The sequence below is a fragment of the Enoplosus armatus genome, chromosome 1, assembly GCF_043641665.1.
Source record: "Enoplosus armatus isolate fEnoArm2 chromosome 1, fEnoArm2.hap1, whole genome shotgun sequence".
Taxonomy (NCBI): Eukaryota; Metazoa; Chordata; class Actinopteri; order Centrarchiformes; family Enoplosidae; genus Enoplosus; species Enoplosus armatus.
In genome coordinates, this window is record NC_092180.1 from 21558211 (window position 1) to 21575767 (window position 17557).

Below are 17557 nucleotides of genomic sequence, written 5' to 3' on the forward strand. Positions count from 1 at the left end.
ATTTCATATTTCACTGTCACAGCAATTAATGGAGATCAATACAAATAGACGCTGCACATCCCCCTGGAAGTCATTTGGCCAGATTTGTCCATAAAACAAGATTAAACAAAATGTCTTTTAGAAGGCTGCAAAGTGAGTCATGCCATCTGTGTTTTGACATCAGCAGTGGGCATGTATTAGTTCACATCCCTGATCAATCCTCTAATCACTGCCAGTGGGACACTCTCTGTTGAGTGACTGACAAATAGTGTGGAGAAAACCCACTTTAAAAAGGTGATCATGACACTAAAACACAGAGGCATACACCCCCAACCCCTTCCATACCTACCCTTGATAGTAATTACCACACTTCACTCTCACTGCCCCTTGCCCCCATCAGTGAGCAGAGGAAAACAGATGACAGATCTCTGTTTTCTCTGCTGATTGGTAAGGGTCCATGAAGCAGAGAGCTCAATGCAGCCTCTCTGATTACTATGGATTAGCTAATGGCCGGGGCTACCTAAGGTTGATTTGTTTCATCTTTGTACCATTTATATCCTGCCGCTACTAGAGCAAACTATTTCTATTCCATCTCCCCCCTCCTCCTACCTGCAACCTCCTTTCACCACCTTTTCCGTTCATGATGTTGCCAGTCAGTCACTGCAGATCTTCCACTGAGCTCACCAAGAGATGGGACGATAACTTAATGTTGCAGTTTTGGACAAAAAAGTAGAAAGTTTTGTGTCATTGAGCAAAACTGTATGGTACCCAGATCACAGCTTGAACTCTATCTAAGAGCTCACTGCTCCTGATGAGACAAGGTCCGGACGGTTGGCACACATGTACCCCATGGCGAGGACGCCGGTGTGTTTATGCACACACAGACACCGGCCACAGTCGGACACAGAATGTATACAGCATCGTGCCCCCGGCCCACCCAAGACCAACTCCTGGGACCTGAGGGATGGCAGGGCCACGTCAACCATCAGTCACCATTTGATTGGGCCAGGGGAGTGATTAATGAAGAGCCATGCAAGGCCACAGATAAGATTAGACCTTCGCAGGTGATGAAGGACGGGGCCTGTGGCTGCGAGTAGGGGGCTGGGCGGGTTCCGGGACAAAACACTGCCTTCAGATGACTTGGCACACAATAATTAAAGTTAATGAGAACCCTGTCACTTTCACATACACCCCGGCATTGTGATTGAACAGTGTGTCAAGCAAAACAAAGAAAGGTAATAGGGGGCGATAATTATTCTGTGATAGGTCAAAGAGAAGGCAACCATACAGCCTTGATCAAATACAGCTACCAAATAGTTTTTAGTGTTTGGACTGGACCTTGGTTGGGGAAACCTGTATTAGAGAAGCTCAGATAACAGACATAAAAAAAAGTACACAAACTTTGACATTTGACAACTTTCCTGTACTTGTACAAATCTTGTTGCACTGACTTTAATGTGGCAAACTATGAAAGGTAAAACAAACACACTTCAGTACAATCATCATTCAAGAGTCAGTGAGAAGCATATAAATCCAACAACTGCTACATCTACTGAAAAGGACATAAAGCAACAGATAGATAGAATTTTATGATGCAGTCTACTTGAAGAAAAATTGATCAGCACACCCAGGCTAAAGAGAGAAAGTTACCATTTTCATCACATTACCTGACTGATAATTGGAATATCTCCCAATGTGAACTTAAAAAAATGTGGCATGACCGAGCGAGGCAGGGGAGTGCGTAATCATCGCCAAAGCAATTTCTGAGAGCGAGAGAAAAGGAGAGACAGAGAAAGAAATGATTGCAGCTGAAATGCTACGAGTCCTCAAATTGAACCACCAAAGAAATGTAACCTTGTTGCATACCACATTAAATTGCAAACAAATGATGTGTGTAATGACATGCTCAACTGAGCGGGGGAATACATCAAGAGACAATTGAATCGGCCCAGAAAAATACGCAATTATGCTGAAACATCGCTGACACAGACTGCGGGAATGGGTGACGCATGTTTCAGCATGATCAGAAAAATATATATTACTAAGTTACTGGTGAGTTGTGAAAGGAAAGAGTCAATTGGAGGAAGGCGCTGTTAAATGAATTTGTATTTGAAAGGTGGACTGTGGAGTATAAGTGCGGCTAAGTGCCTCTGCGTGTGTACATCTAATTCTGACAATACATGGTAGAAGTCAAAGAAAAGCCAGCAGCAGTCTTTCTCAGAAAGCTCGGGTTTGGCAGCCTGTCAGCATTTCCATGGCATTTTAAAGGTAAAGGCCAAGAAGGCAGGGAATTGCTGACAGTTTAGTAAGACCAACAAATAAGAGTTAAATGATGATAAGACAGGTGCAATGTACAAGGCGAGTCCCCAAGTGCCCCTTATTTCACCTTACAAGGGGCTTTCCCCATTGCTCATATTTACTACTTTCTCCACAGTCTACACCCTATACTCTCTCTCTCTCTCTCTCTCTCTTGCTCACATCTACACTCACCTCTGCTCACTCTTTCCTGTGCACTTGTCTCATCTGGCTGTAATGAGCTCTCCACTGTAGCCCAGGAGGCTGTGACTGAGGTCTTCATCAAATGCACAGCAATTCACAAGGTGCCAAGGACAGGTAAGAGTCATTCTTCTATGGCTCCACAATGAAGCAGAAGGGAGGGGAAGAAGTTGGAGTTCGGTTAATGCCGCAGCACTGGATGATTGATTGTGCCATGGATTGGTTCCTGACTTTGGCGATTCTGGCAAAAATCAGACTGGACTTTTTGGAGGGGAAAAAAAGCTCTGATTGCAGTAATTACTGTTGTACTTACCTTGCTCCAAGAGTTTTTTAGTGGTTCAACAGCTTCCTCCTTATTCTGACTGTAAAGTGGGTCACCAGACGGAGAGGGGTGCCTGAATGTTGTGTTACGCTGCTGTGCATTTCCAATACAGAAGTGATCATTCTCAAATGACTGCAATTAGTCAAATGTCAGGCTTGGTTTACGCTCTCACGGTGGCTTGCTGACAAAGTAGCTCAGAGGTATGTCAAAAGATTAATAGCTGTGGGATTTCATTAAGTCAGGTGCTTGAAAGAAACAGGAGGAATAAACAAATTAATTCTAACTTCAGTGCTTTTCTCTTAACTCTAGTCCATAATCAGTCAACAGGCTCAGGCATTGATCTGGTCCACATATATGTCACACCTTACAGTCACAGCTGACAGCAGCTCTTTCCTACTCTTATCAAGTCCGTGGAAGTTGTAATCATTGTTGTATTTCTTGAACAAATCTTCAGCAGATTACAAAGATGAATGACAGAAAACAAATCACATCTGGAAACATGCCCAACTCGTCCTGAGCTGTGAAACTTTTACAACAAACTTTTCTACTTCAAGTTGCTGAATGTTAAAAAACAAATTCATTCATCAGCCAGTGCTGTCATTCTTTTGGGGTCAGTGTGGGATATAGTGTGGTTGGCCGGATGCCAAGTAGCATCACAAACAAACAAACATCACTGCTTTTCCTTCCGCACATAGCCCCTGGCCACCTTAAAACGAAAAGGGTCGTTTTATCGTGCTACTATTTGTTGTGACAATATGATTTTCACCAGGCATTAGGAAGTTTGGAAAGAAGTCCTGATATACAGTATGTAATACGTTCAGACAATGACAGCCAACTTGGCGATAGATAGACAGATAGATAGAAAGAAGATCGACCCCATTAGATTGGATATAAGTTGGACCTTGGACACGGGTCGGAACCGAGTGAACTTGTGATGTTCTGTAGTGTGTAGTCTCCACAAAGTATTGACACTAATTTGCAATGTATTTACTCTCTGACTAAATTATAGGTGTCCTACACATTCAATAGAAATGCAAAAGTGGAAATATTGTTATAATTTCTGGTCATTAGAATTATTTACTCTTACAAGCTATAGTTGACTACGGATTTGACTATTAATTATCTTCTCAATGGACATCATTGCTACAGATAACATACTGCATTATTCCCCAAACAGACGTATTAAGCAGGGGTCAGTGTGGGATATAGTGTGGTTGGCCGGATGCCAAATTACATCACAAACAAACAAACATCACTGCTTTTCCTTTAAAATTGATCCTAAGGCAGCAAAAGGCCTGTAATGTAGCTCGGATAAAAAAGCAATCAGGCCGTAGTTTTAAGTTATGGCATCTCAGCCTTGCCCAAGTGGTCAATCAATGTTGTCTTTTGCTTGTGTCCTCAGTGCATCAGCATGGGCTATAAAGCCTAGAAAGCACAGCAGTTAAATGGCTGTGTGGGCCCTTTGCTAGCCTGGTGTCTGGCAATCTGGCAGGGTTTTCTGGCACCCTCAGTGTCAGACCAGGACTTTAAGAGCATGTAAAGTGTAAATCTCCCAGCTGACAGACTGATCTCTGCTGTCTCCAGACCGGATTTACCATCTTGCACAGAGCTGTAAGAAGCCAGCTGTAGCAACATACTATTATCAGGAATAAATGAGACATTATGGAAATCTTTTCACAGACACTTACAACAGTGACAACTCACACTCCCTGAGTCTATATATGAGGAAAATATTCCATGAAGACAAAATAATGTGGTCTGAATTTATCGTGCAATTTTCAATTGGAAAATCCAGCAGCAGCCAGGTATCAAACCCTATGAAGTGACATTTTTCTGTTGTGACATTTTTCTTCACCTGCACCAGATTGGTATTTTGGTGACTCACAATGCAGTAAAGTAGGAGGAGATGGGCAGAAGGAGGTGTGTTTCATTGGCAAGTCACTGCAATTTTGGCGTTGAGGATGACTGAACTTTGTCTGCTACTCACCTGTATAAGCATGTGTTTAGCACAATTTTCACAACTAGACCCACCTGCATAGGCTCCAAAAGAACACAACTACTTTTTATGTACACGTCATGCTAGTTCGTTTTATTTTTATTATACATTCTTCAACCAGTATAGCCAGATGTAACGGCACAGATGCAGTTTTTATCTTATTATGACAATAAAGCTAGTCAGTTTGTAGATTGTATGATGGCTATCTCTTGTAGTTTTATACATTAACTGTTCCATTGTCAGTGTCAAATTTGAGGAAAGTGCTGAGCACCAAAACCAGGTCAAATTCTTTCTTAAATCATGCATAACCATCGTTGAGCTGTTGCAAAATAACAACCACATTTTCTGTGCTTTTCTCTTGTGCAATGCTTCTAGAAACTTGACTTTAAAGAGAGACACTATCTGCTGTTTGCAGCATATTCTGGTGCAATGTATTCATATTTGCGCTGCCAAATATTTGTACCTCCCGAAACCAGCCCAGGATCCCCAGGAATTATGTCCATATTGGACAAATCCAAATCTCACAATTTACGTCCAATGCCAATACAGTGCCAACGCAGGAAAAAGGGGTGCCCTATTTGTTGCAAGGTGGAGGTCAGACTGGTGGATGGACGTGTAGTGTGGGCCATAATTATAATCTTTCACTGACATTAACCACGCCACAGCTGCCGTGTGCTGATATTGTAGAAAGCAAGAGTTTTATAAACGTTGGCAGACGTAAACTGAAGTTTTGCAGAATCGTCCAATATTGATGTTCTTGTATGAACAACAACATTTATTTCCTCTTAGTAACGTCTGTACTCCCGTCTCCTCTAGTCTCCTCGTCTTTACCTACTAAACCTTAATAGGACATTGACAGGAGGGCCCTGCTTTTAAAAGGGCTGACAGGAGCCCACGTGATTGGCCATTATTGATAATAGCCCCTAACACACCCACACATAATGTATGGTAGATGAATGCTCTTACTCTCACCCGGTTACACTGCACACCTCTGGCCATAAAATACCAAAAGTGCACCACCATGCCCTCTGAGCATTGCAAATGGAGCATTAGACTGTACTTGGCACTCTGCTTGAGTCTTGGAGTTCTCCTTTCCTGAATAAAAGTGCAGAGAGTGTTTTACAGTGTAGGGACCATTGAGGATTTTATCTCTGTGGTCCAACATTGCATGACAGCAGAGTTTAGTAAACGGCCCTTTCAGCTGTTGTCAAACGCAGGTGTAACTGATAGTAGTTGTATTAGTTACACTGTTCCATTGCAGACTGTGCAGGGTGAGTGCACGTTGTCTGTAAATGTGGACTGTGTAGATGTTTTGGAAAATGAACATGGTTTAAAACTTCTTTACTTTTACAAATGACATGATTTAAAAAACTTACAACTCCCTATAATTACTGCATGTACACAACATTACATAAATGTACATGACACATGATGTATCGTGGTGATATTGTTGCACCACATCATGTTTGCCACAGCTATAAGCCTATTTGAATTGCAATTAAAAATACAATGCTCCGGGCAATGCTGGGGAAATTGTCAAATAATGAGTGTGGTCGCTGCTTAGGTTTTACTCAATTTTAATGAGGGGCAGACACATTACTCACAGAGTAACACACGCACAGTCTTTTCGATTTGATCCTTTTTCACACGCATACTGACATGCTTCAGCATGGCCACTGTTTCTTTATGCACACCTCAGATAACAAGATAAGAATCCCTGTAGTTTAGTGTATACATATATATATATATATATATATATATACACACACACCTGTATATGTTACATTGTCAAGCATGTGACAGCTGGCTGATGTTCAGACCATTTTGTCATGTGGGTTCAGAATATAAAGCAAGGACTTGTGGGTAACAGGGGTCCTGAGTGAATATCCTTGTGTATTCAAAGAAGCAGTATCTCACCCTCATATGCTGTTATTAAAGCTACAATCCGTATGTTTTCATAATTCACACTACAACAAGGATGATGGAGCATCTAGCTTTGTGTTTGTGAAAGCGTATTACCTTTTTGCTGTTGGTATGTAGTGTAAGTGTCATTGACTGATGGAAGTGTTTACCGAAGTGATGAAGTTAGACAGAATTGGTATTGTCAACCAGATAGGTGTAACCCGACAAACAAAATCAACATTTTTCTGCAGCAGAATACCAAATAGACTGTCCTCAACCACGGTATACATGTGCCATTTTCTTGTGTTTCACTACTCTTTACCATGCAGAGGGATATTAATAATGATATATTTATTAAAAACCATTATGGATTCAACCTTTAAAGGTCATGCTTTTCGAAGGAACACTTGTGCAGTCATAAATCCTTTGTCTTCTAAACTTCCATTTTTCCCCCTGCCTTCCATTTTATAGAGGCAGCTGCTCATGTACTTATTCACTCACTCATTCGCCCAAAGAGAAGTAGTGAGTTGAGAAAAGGAGATCCCTTTCTCAGGCCATTACCAACTATTTCCCTGAGGTGCAAACCCCATCACACAGTGTTTTTAGAGACTGTGAGAAAGAGACTTGGCAGAGTAGAAGAATACATTTCTGCTTAATTAATCCCATTCCTTACTTTAGGTATTAAAAGGCAATGGTCTGTTTAACAACTTTCGGCGACACTAAACGGGTAATTAGTCACAGCCTAATCATTTTTCATACGTTTTATGGGTATGTCCAAGGCGGGGTGTGCTCCCCGGAGGGTCATCCCACTAGCCACCTCACTTATTCCACGCCCTTTTCACAGCTCCCTACCTCCTCACAGGATTGAGTCATTTCCTTTCTTCTCAGCCAGTTTGTCATTAAACATGCCATGCTCTGTGATCAGATACCCACACCTTAGTAGTCTTTACATCCAGATCCAACCACCCGCTTCTGATAGCATAAGAGACTTGCATTTCCTCAAAATGGGGCGTGGGTGTGGTGTGATGTAGAAACCATTTTCTCCAATATGAAGGGGAAAAAAACAAAACAAATGAGATTGGGAGCCCGGGCACAATCAGCTATGGCACACTGACTAGCAGCCTGTGCCAGCTGTTGCAGGCAGCCAATCCTAAAGCTGAATACAGCGTTTGTGACATTTATTCAAATGGTTGGAAAATTAGAATCATTTAAATGGTGAGAGCCGCCCACTGCCCAGGTGTAAATACGATTTTAATAATGCTTTCTGTTCTCTAAATAAGCACAGCTGTTCAGACACGCAGCCAGGATTCTGAATTCAAAACATGGTGCAGGACATGTCATTCTTTTTCTCTGAGAGAAGATAGGCTAAAATAGCTGAACACACCAGCGATAGCTTTTATCTTGCCCTGGTAATAAGCTTTAAACGCCCACAGAAGCAGAGGCTAAAGATAAAATCAATTAAACAAAAGTGCACATCTTCACAGCCAACTCCAACATCCGTTTGAGAATTAAAATCCGCTAAGTACTCTATATTCATGAAAAAACATCTGTTACGTGCCCAGACTGGACCTACAAAGATGAGGTGGTGGTGGTGGAAAGCAGTGTGTGGGTGTTTGGCTGGACCAAATAGAGGAGCGGGTATGTGGGCTTACCAAGGTGGCGACGATACCCACAGAACGCCACGGCAAGCTCAAGCATGGAACCTGCTTCGCCACTCCGGTTCAGTATTCATGAATCTGAAGGCATCTGAAGTGAGCATGAGCAGGGGCCTATAAACTGTGAGATATCTACACCTTACCAGTGTTAATGGAAAATGTACATGTTGCTCAAACACAACCACTTTCAAAACAACTTTTTGTTTTTTGCGCAAATTTAAAGGGTTTGCATGGTCTGTCCAGACAAGAGTGTTGTCAACAGCTACAAGCTGTGAAACCCTCTTTGGACAGCTTGGGTCTTCTATATATTTTCCATAACCAAACCACCTAAGATCATTTCAACCAGGCCATTTCATTATGCTAACTATTGCAAAATCAATCTGAACATATCAATCAGCTATAAACAAGCCAGAGCTTCAACCCAGATCCTGGGCTATTAACCCCTAAAACGATGAGGCCGATCTCACAACACCTCATGCATCAAGCAGCCCCCCCCCCCCCCCCACCACCACCAAGCTGATGTCACTGGTGCTAATGTCACATTGCTATGTGCCATCTGGAGTGACTGCAGCAGTTACACTAATATTGTTCATTCCTCACGGCTCTGTCTATTTCACACTATCTGTAATTTTACAGCAGCCAGCATTTCAATTTGTCCGCGGCTCTCTATGACATTTGTCTCCAAATCAGTGACCGTGACCAGCAGTAAAAGCCACAGGTGGTGTGACTACAAAAGCATTTATCGCTCCACACTCATCATTAACCTTTAAACACCCAATAGACCTTTTCTTATGGCAGACATTTTGACCTGCAGGAATAGCACAGGTGTAACTAATAACATTAATGATGGCTCCTTTACAATAAGGTGTGAGAGTAAGCCATGCCAAGACCCTGTCACTGGCACCCCTAAATGGACAGCAAATAGAAACATAAAGTACATGGACAGATTGTAAAAACGTCTTTCAAGTACCATGTAGGATAAGGGTAAATATATTAACAATCTGATTAACAACTTGTCCAGGCTACTAACTGGAACAAAAAGTGGAGTTCATTCCTGGCTAAGGGTTATACTTTACCAGTCTAGAAATGTTGACTCGGGTGAATCCAGAACTTGAATTGGGACGCAGCTTGAGGTGCAGAGAGGTGTAGTTTCAGCGCAGGCTGTAGGTGAAGCACAAAGAGAGCTGCAGGATATAAGGCTGATCAGCAGCCTCATTAATAGGCGGTAATGATTTGCTTAAGATGAACATGGCCGGAGTAGTCAATTCTAAAACAGCTCAACTGCTGCGCTTTCGATCCCTGATAATCAAGCAGACGTCACTGCACATGCTCAGGGTTGCAGTTCAGTGTTTACACTGCTGAGAGGAACATGGCTCTGTTATGTGTTTTTAATATGGAAGTCTTTGGCACAGATCCATAAATTACAGGCTGAGGTTACACTCACAATACTTGTTAGTAGAGCATGTTCATTGTTTGTTTTAATCTTTGCATGGAATTTGTTGATAAAAAAAATTAAAGAATGTCTTCAAATACTGCATTAACGCTGAATACCCAAAGTCAACTGGCGCAGACGTAGTGAAGGTTTAAGTAATTTAATTTAAACAGAAACTGACTGAGAGTATATACTGCAACTACTACCAGATCTTTAAGATCCTGGAATTCAAATTCAAAGTGTCTCTCAAGTGAAGTGAGCATGTAAAGGTTTTTTTGTTTTTTTTCCTCCCATATGATTTGTTTGATCGCAGCAGGGACCAAATTCATTTATTATTAATGGTTTTGGAAAAATGTCAGAGCCCCTGTCTGTTTATTGCTTTACAAGGCTCCTGTGTTGTTGCTAATCCTCTTGCCTTTAATTAACATAACAAAATTATTAATGTCTCCTTTTTATCTTTATTATCGTGTCTTAAATCCCTTTAGCAGCTGAGAAGCATGCCTAATCGCGAGGAAATGGGTTGTGATATGTGTTATTTCAGCTTGTTTTCCAACTTGCAGCTGCAGTTGAATAAACTAAACCAGGGCTCATATTTATCCAGCGTCTCAGAGTAGGAAATTAGTCCTAACTGGCCCAAAATTCTCACAGCGAAGCATATTTGTTTTTACTTCCGGACGTGTGAGCGAAATCATTTATCAATGTTTTTTCAAAGTTCAGGATGTAAGACAGCGGCAGAGCTATGCTTAGTGTTACCAGCAGAACATTGATCAGAAAAACATATGCGCACAGTCTGAATGATCTGGAGACATGAACATTTGAATGAAATGATAAGAAGCTTCTTTGAAGAGCTTGTGGTGACTCATTTTGTCTGGAATAATTGCTCCATCTATATGACAGCTTCAAAAAATAGATACAACAACATATTAAAAACAAAGAAATACAGCTACAGCTACGATTTGGCATGTAACAACTCTAAATGTATTTATTGTGATGCACAGCTCAAATTTGTTTAAAAAAAATATTAAATAGCTGCACTGCCTTAATTTATAAGCTACTTAAGATGAAATGTAAATTAAATTAAATGATCTGTGTGCAACTGAATTCTTATAGAAGTTGTGCTATTTTATGTTGTATGTAATCTTCATCTTTCCTGCATCAAACTGAATTCAGATCAGCCTGTCAGTTTGTTGACAGCACACTGGAAGCACTACGAAAGTAATTGCATTGCATTGTCACATTGTGATGTCAGTCACTCTCGAACAACAACATATTTGCATTACAGCCGTCCTCTAACACGGAGTGGAGGAGACCCCCTGTTCTTCCTCCTCCACTCTTCATAATGACTTGTGACAGACACACAATTTAATTGTTTCTATTAACATGTTTTTTTCTGTTTCTTTATTCAGACAACTGAAATGCAGGATAAAACTCTGATTTGATCAAAGATCATAAATGCTACCTGTTAACAGTAATCTGCAATTCCAAATTGTTACCCAATTAACCAATTACTGTGAACACACTAAGTAAGCACATCTATGAGAAATCCATACCATCAAGATGTTGGTTCTTTTTTCTATTATCTAAATAATATCCCTTATTTCTTAAACTGGGTTCAGATTAGAAGATACTCCTTCTGAACTGCTTCAACACACAATCACGTCATGTCATACCGGTTTCATATTTAGACATATCTGGACTTAACATCACGTAGCGGACTGAAGCAGACCAGCAATAGAGATAAATTAAGGACAAGAGAGGATGTTAGAAAAGGAAACAACATGGCTGCTGTAGTCTGTGGATTTGAAGGACAGCTGTATGGTGGAAGAGAGGCTGATAGTAAGGTGGCAAAAACTGTAGTGGCTTCAGTGTACAGATAAAGAGGAGATGGAGACCTGCAGGTGAGAAAGAACATGTGAAGAGAGAGTGAAATAAAGCTTGTGTGTGTGTGTGTGTGTGTGTGTGTGTGTGTGTGTGACAATGTGTGACAGAGGTACAGAAAGAAAGACGGGGAGATAGACGAGTATGTTTGTGAGAGAATGTTAGGCGATGCGTACCTCATGCTGGAAAGATAATCTTTGTAATATCCTGTAGCTCGTGATGCACTGCTATTTTCTACCCTTTGAGTGTGTTCACGATTCGAGAGCAGATAATCAGTGAAATTTCTCTTTATGCGCATGGTGAAACCCAGAATCAGTTTGGATTTTAAAACTCCTGTAATCTGAGCACAGCTTTCAAAGTTGTCTTTAACAGGTTTGTGAATATGTCTTCAGAGAAGACGCTTCGCTAGGAACTTCTAGTACCATTTAGAAGAACTCACAGTGATAAGATAAATGAATACACGGTGGCACCTGGTTTTATTAAAACAATACGGCCTGAAAGTGAAACATCTTAAGCCTTGCTTTGAAAAAAATATTATTATATATGACATTAGTACTGCAAAACAGTTTTACTTGCATAAATTGAATAGCATTTTCTTGCTATATTTAAATTTTTGAATGATGAATTTAAATGTCCAATTTATAAATATTTAAAATACAAACTCTATGTTCATTTTTGAATGTTGAAATGTTTCAATTGATGTTGTGGATTTTTGTTAGTGAATCTTCTGTGTGCAGCTACCCACCTGCGAGAGGTTTGGTGTGATAGTTTACACACTAAACTAATGAATCCCTTCATGAATAATGTTTCGACATCTAAATTAATAAATCATAAATAGCCAATGGAAATGTTTTTGAATTTCGAAGGTGTCAACAGTTTAATTTCATCTTTTTGTTTTTCTTTTCATATAGATACTGCACTAGCATAATTCAGAGCGACTTACATGTACTCATATATGCTAATGATACAAATTTGAGCTAAAATGTGGCTAAAAAGCTCAAGTTTGCTGCTAAGGTGGTTAGCTGTTCACTTTAATTGTTAATGACAACATCATAAGCAAACATAGTTGCATGTGACAAACGTAAACAGGTAAACTGTGCGAGCAACAAACAGAAGCTTTGTAGCAGCATTTTGGCATATGTTGTGTGTTGGTTTGGAACATACTGAGCATATGGACAGAAGTGTCAGGCTGCTATTAGCATAGCTGGAAGCAACTGGTGTTGCCCTAAGTGCGCCTGAAGTTTGTAGAATTTGCTGAATTTCATAAAATAGTTCTTAGGTAGGCCTCGTATCAAATGAATGAAGTTCAGATAAGAACAGTTTGTTGTAGTTGTTGTTGTACATAAAGTTTGTTATGATTCACAGTTCAATATTTTGAGCGGTTGAAAACATTTGTATCTTTTATATGAGAAAGATGTTATTTCCACAGGTCGCAGTCATCTTCAGTCTGAAGTATAGACCCTGGAGCTGTCAACTGTGCATTGGTTAATACACTATATGAGGCTTCTGGAAAGTAAAGTTTTATCAATGCTCCAGAAATACTACTTCATGCGTAAGCACTCTTCATACTGCTTTGTAACCTGCATATATCACGGGGTTACAACTCGACTATAACTTCACACTGGGTCTATTCATCAGGTGCCGTGATGCCTAGTGTGATTTTCGGTGTCAGCACAATGTGTACAAAGCAGTAAATCAGATGGGCTTTATGTATGCGTGTGTGAGTGTGTGTGAGTTTGTCTGAAGAGTGTAATCATACTGTGCACCGACAGGAGCCACCACTGACATTAAGTTGAAAGAGACAATGCGATTACAATTGATTAAACTCTGCTTTATTGTTTCCCTCCCTGGTGAGTGTTTATGGTATTTGGTTTGAAAGAGGGTGCACTTCATAAACCATTCCTGAGCGAACAAATCAACCGGTAAGGGCCATGTGAATTAGCTGATGTGTAAGTTTTGTGTCTTTTGGAACAATAACACGCTCTGGAATAAGTTATTATTTTTAGGAGTTTGTCTGGAGATTATGTGACCATTTCGTACTTTACTTTAATATCTATAACCCCTCTGTGTGCACACGGCTCCACAGAGAACCACATATTTCCAAAAGTGTTTATCTTGCAAATAGATTGGTAACCAACAGAGATTATTAAATGTGCTATTATAGAAAATTACTCATATTAATCATCAGTGAATACAATCCTATCAACACATTTACTGTTGATAACACGCTTCTCACATTACTGCCATGACTTTGCTTGGCTGTCTAATGCACTATTTGTTTTATGTAACTTAATTATGGCCGTTTACTGAATCAACAGGCTCTATAATAGTGATGATGAAGTGCTTTGAAGCAGACAGCCCAAATTGTGTTTCTGGTCATCTTAGCAGTCTTGTGTTGATGGAAATGAGTGATTTATTCAAATGTAAGTCTCAGCAGTACAGACGCTGAGATGCTGATCTGTCAGTCCACACGGTTCCTGACTGTCTCAAATATCAATTTTCCCGCACAGTGGTCTGATTGCAGTCCAACACTTCATATTTAGATTTTCAGTTAGTGTCAGACTCCTGTGATGTCTTCTCCAACATCACTGTGTGCTTGGCTATTTAACAACATATTAAAATGACTGCAAGATGCAGCATTGATTTTTACAACACAGGATGATGTATGGCTTACTGTTTTAGTTGTACATACAGTAGATCTGTGCTGTAATAACACACAGCATCCCAATAGACAATCAGGTCTGCACACACAACAAACATGTGTGTAACATATGGAGGCACACAGCAAGGGCAACACTATTCTCACACTGCAGGGTTCAGTAGCTTCATTTAACATTTACTCAGGCACCATTGAGTAAAATTAGCCTACTTTAGGCCATAGCAACGCAGTCAATTCAATGTGGGAGCTGCTTCCCAAGAATTCAATAGAATGTATTGTATTACATACTGGCAATGATGAGGGGAGCGGTCCAAAGGGATAATGCAGACTGAAATGCTGCATACCTTAGAGGGTTGTGCTGGAATCTGCAGTATAATATGGGCAAGCAGAAAAATAACAGCCCCACTCTGTGGAGTGGAACGGAGGATTCAGAGATCAAATAGATAAGCCACTTCAGACCTTTCCATTTTAGCGCATGATAGAGCTCACATCTCTAAGTTCTTGCTTGGCACATCATCCTTTCCCTATTTGATCTCTGCTACCGATGCTTAGAGTACAAGGCTTGACTGTGTTAGAAGATTGTGATCCAAACTGAAGCTTAATTAAATTCCTAATTATTCAATTGACCCAGCAGCTGGTGATCAGTGGAAATGAAGCATGAAGAGGGTGTTTTATTAAAACCCGTAATGTTAAATTATATAAGCAATGTCAACTCAAATGTGCATTAGTCGGCTTCTGCATGATGCTAATTAGAACAGGAACTAAGTACACATCTTATTAAAAATCACAGTTAGTGCCGACGACTCTCGCTCGCACCGTGAGTAAACTCCAGCGCTGATGTCACTAAATAAACAGATGTACTAAAGACTGGTAATGAAATTACAGACAGGACTATTTCTGGCTGAGATCCAGGATAAACTGGAGAAAAGTGAATCCAACAGCCTTTCACAGAGGCTCTCCCACACACTTCAGCCTTTGTTCAGAGCATCACTTAATGCTCCCGGCACCTGAGCTGCACCACCACTGAGAGTACGGCACGCAAGGAGGAAACACTTAAGTAGATATTTACTTCTCTTCAAGGTCTTCATCGTGCATCATACTTCCTCCCAGTGTCCCAGTGTAGTGGCCCCATTTCGGTTTGTCAACACGTATTTTGTAAACTGTAGCTGAGCTGTAGAGAAAAAAAAAACAAAAACCTGATTACAGGATCCCAAGTCGTGCTTTCACAGTAAAGTCACCGTTTTTGATTTTGCCGTGTCGTTTCACAGCAGAGTGGCATGAGAGGCTACAGGCATTCTTCTGCTGTCAAATGAAAACTTTTATCTCTTAATTCTTCCTGGACTTAAACCCTTAGACTCTAAACGCAGTGGTAACAGTCACCCCACTCCTCAGCTTAGTTTATGTTATGATTTCTCCCCAGTTTGCCGGATTTACAACACTTCTCACTTTTGTACTGAGCTTTTCAGGGCTTTCGATATTAGAGAGTCATCCGCCCACTCACTTTTGTAAACAAAGTTAAAATATTGCTCCTCCAGGTTTTCTTGCTACGTGTTTACGAGTGGAAAATGGATTTCCAGAGGACTTTGATTCTCGCAGTGATATTCCCCCTGCTTAGTGACATGAGGGTTTGCGAAGTGACAGTCTCACAGGGGCCTGAGCGTTGATAAAGGCCAGATGTTTCCTTTGAACACATATCAGCACAGCACGGGGTGGGGGGGGATCCCTCTGGAATCGTGCTGTTCATTATCCTGTCTGATTGGACACTACTCTGACACAGAACTCCAATAAGTGGCACATTTTACTTGTATCATCAACCGTAATTACCTTCCCTCCAACCTGGTGAGAGGCGATGAACAGATTGCAGGTATTGTGCACACAGTGATACATTTACAACGTACTATGTCCTTCCTTGGCATTCTGAACTCCAACTCCAACTCATCAAGGGATTGCTGCTCACTTTGATGTGTTTTCAGGGAAACACTTGTAATTATCTTGTTTGTGAAGCATTACAGGTTGTTATCTTGAAAGAGCCATTTGATCATCCTAAATCTTTGATATAGTAGGCCTGCATGCCAGTAATAACATGTAACAATGAGAAAAAGAAGAGACTGGATGGAACATTATCTGGCACATTGCCTTTGGAAATGTTTATCATTAAATGAATATTTAAAGTCATAATCTTTCTTCTAACCCTTCTTTTAAAGGAGCCCGTAGGATATTTAAACTTACTGTTTCTATAAAAAGAGCAGTCTGTAATGTGCTTTTATTGTTCCATTTCCTGCGTTTTAGCTATTGATATTTGGCAGACACACATCCAGCATTTCACAAGGGTCGCCAGCCTGCGTGCGTCTTCAACCTTGGGTGTCCAGTAATATCTCCAGCCCCTCGCTGAGTGAGAACAGATGGAACCAAATCAAAAACGGTGGGAAATGAAGGAAACACATTTGAGACGTACGGGCTGACAGGACTGGGCCCGAGCCAGACAAGCTACAATGTAGCAGGAGCCATGTTTGACATATGTGCGTCTATTTCAGTGTGTTCCAGAAGAGTGCATGTGTCATGACCCACATGGTCCAATATGTTGCAGACAGACTGGGATCTCAGAGACCTGGTGCCATTTGACGGGAGACCTGCAAGCGACCTATGTGCCACTAATACCTTGGCAAGGCTTTAAAAATCACATGAAATCCCATACAAATTCAAAGACTTATCTGAGACATTTCTATCCTTCTCTCTTATTGCATTTGATTACCAAATGTTAGGTGGCAAACAAAAGGTGTATGTAATCAAACCGTAGGTGATTGTAATCAAACAAAAAGCTACAGCCAATAATTGGTGTTTACTGAACTGCCTCACGTTGGTTGGAAATGCGTGAAATGTCAGATGAATGCTATCAGTTATGTGTTTGTACCAGTAATGATTTAATCATGCCAAGTACCCACAGGCAATACTTAGACTTGTAAAACGACAACAGTGAGATTTCATTTACAGAAGGCTGAATGAGTAAACTAACAGATGGAGTTACACCCCCTCCCCAGTATTACAGGCAACTATTTTGATAATTGATCATTTTAGTAATTTTCTTTCCTAAATGTCAGGATTTGATGTTTTTACTCGTCACATATGAAAGTAAACTAAATATCTTTGGGTTTAAAACTGTTTTTTGAACTTGAATATAATAAGCAAGTGGAATACTTGTGGCTGAGGGAAATTATCACTTTTTCACAATTTCCTTACA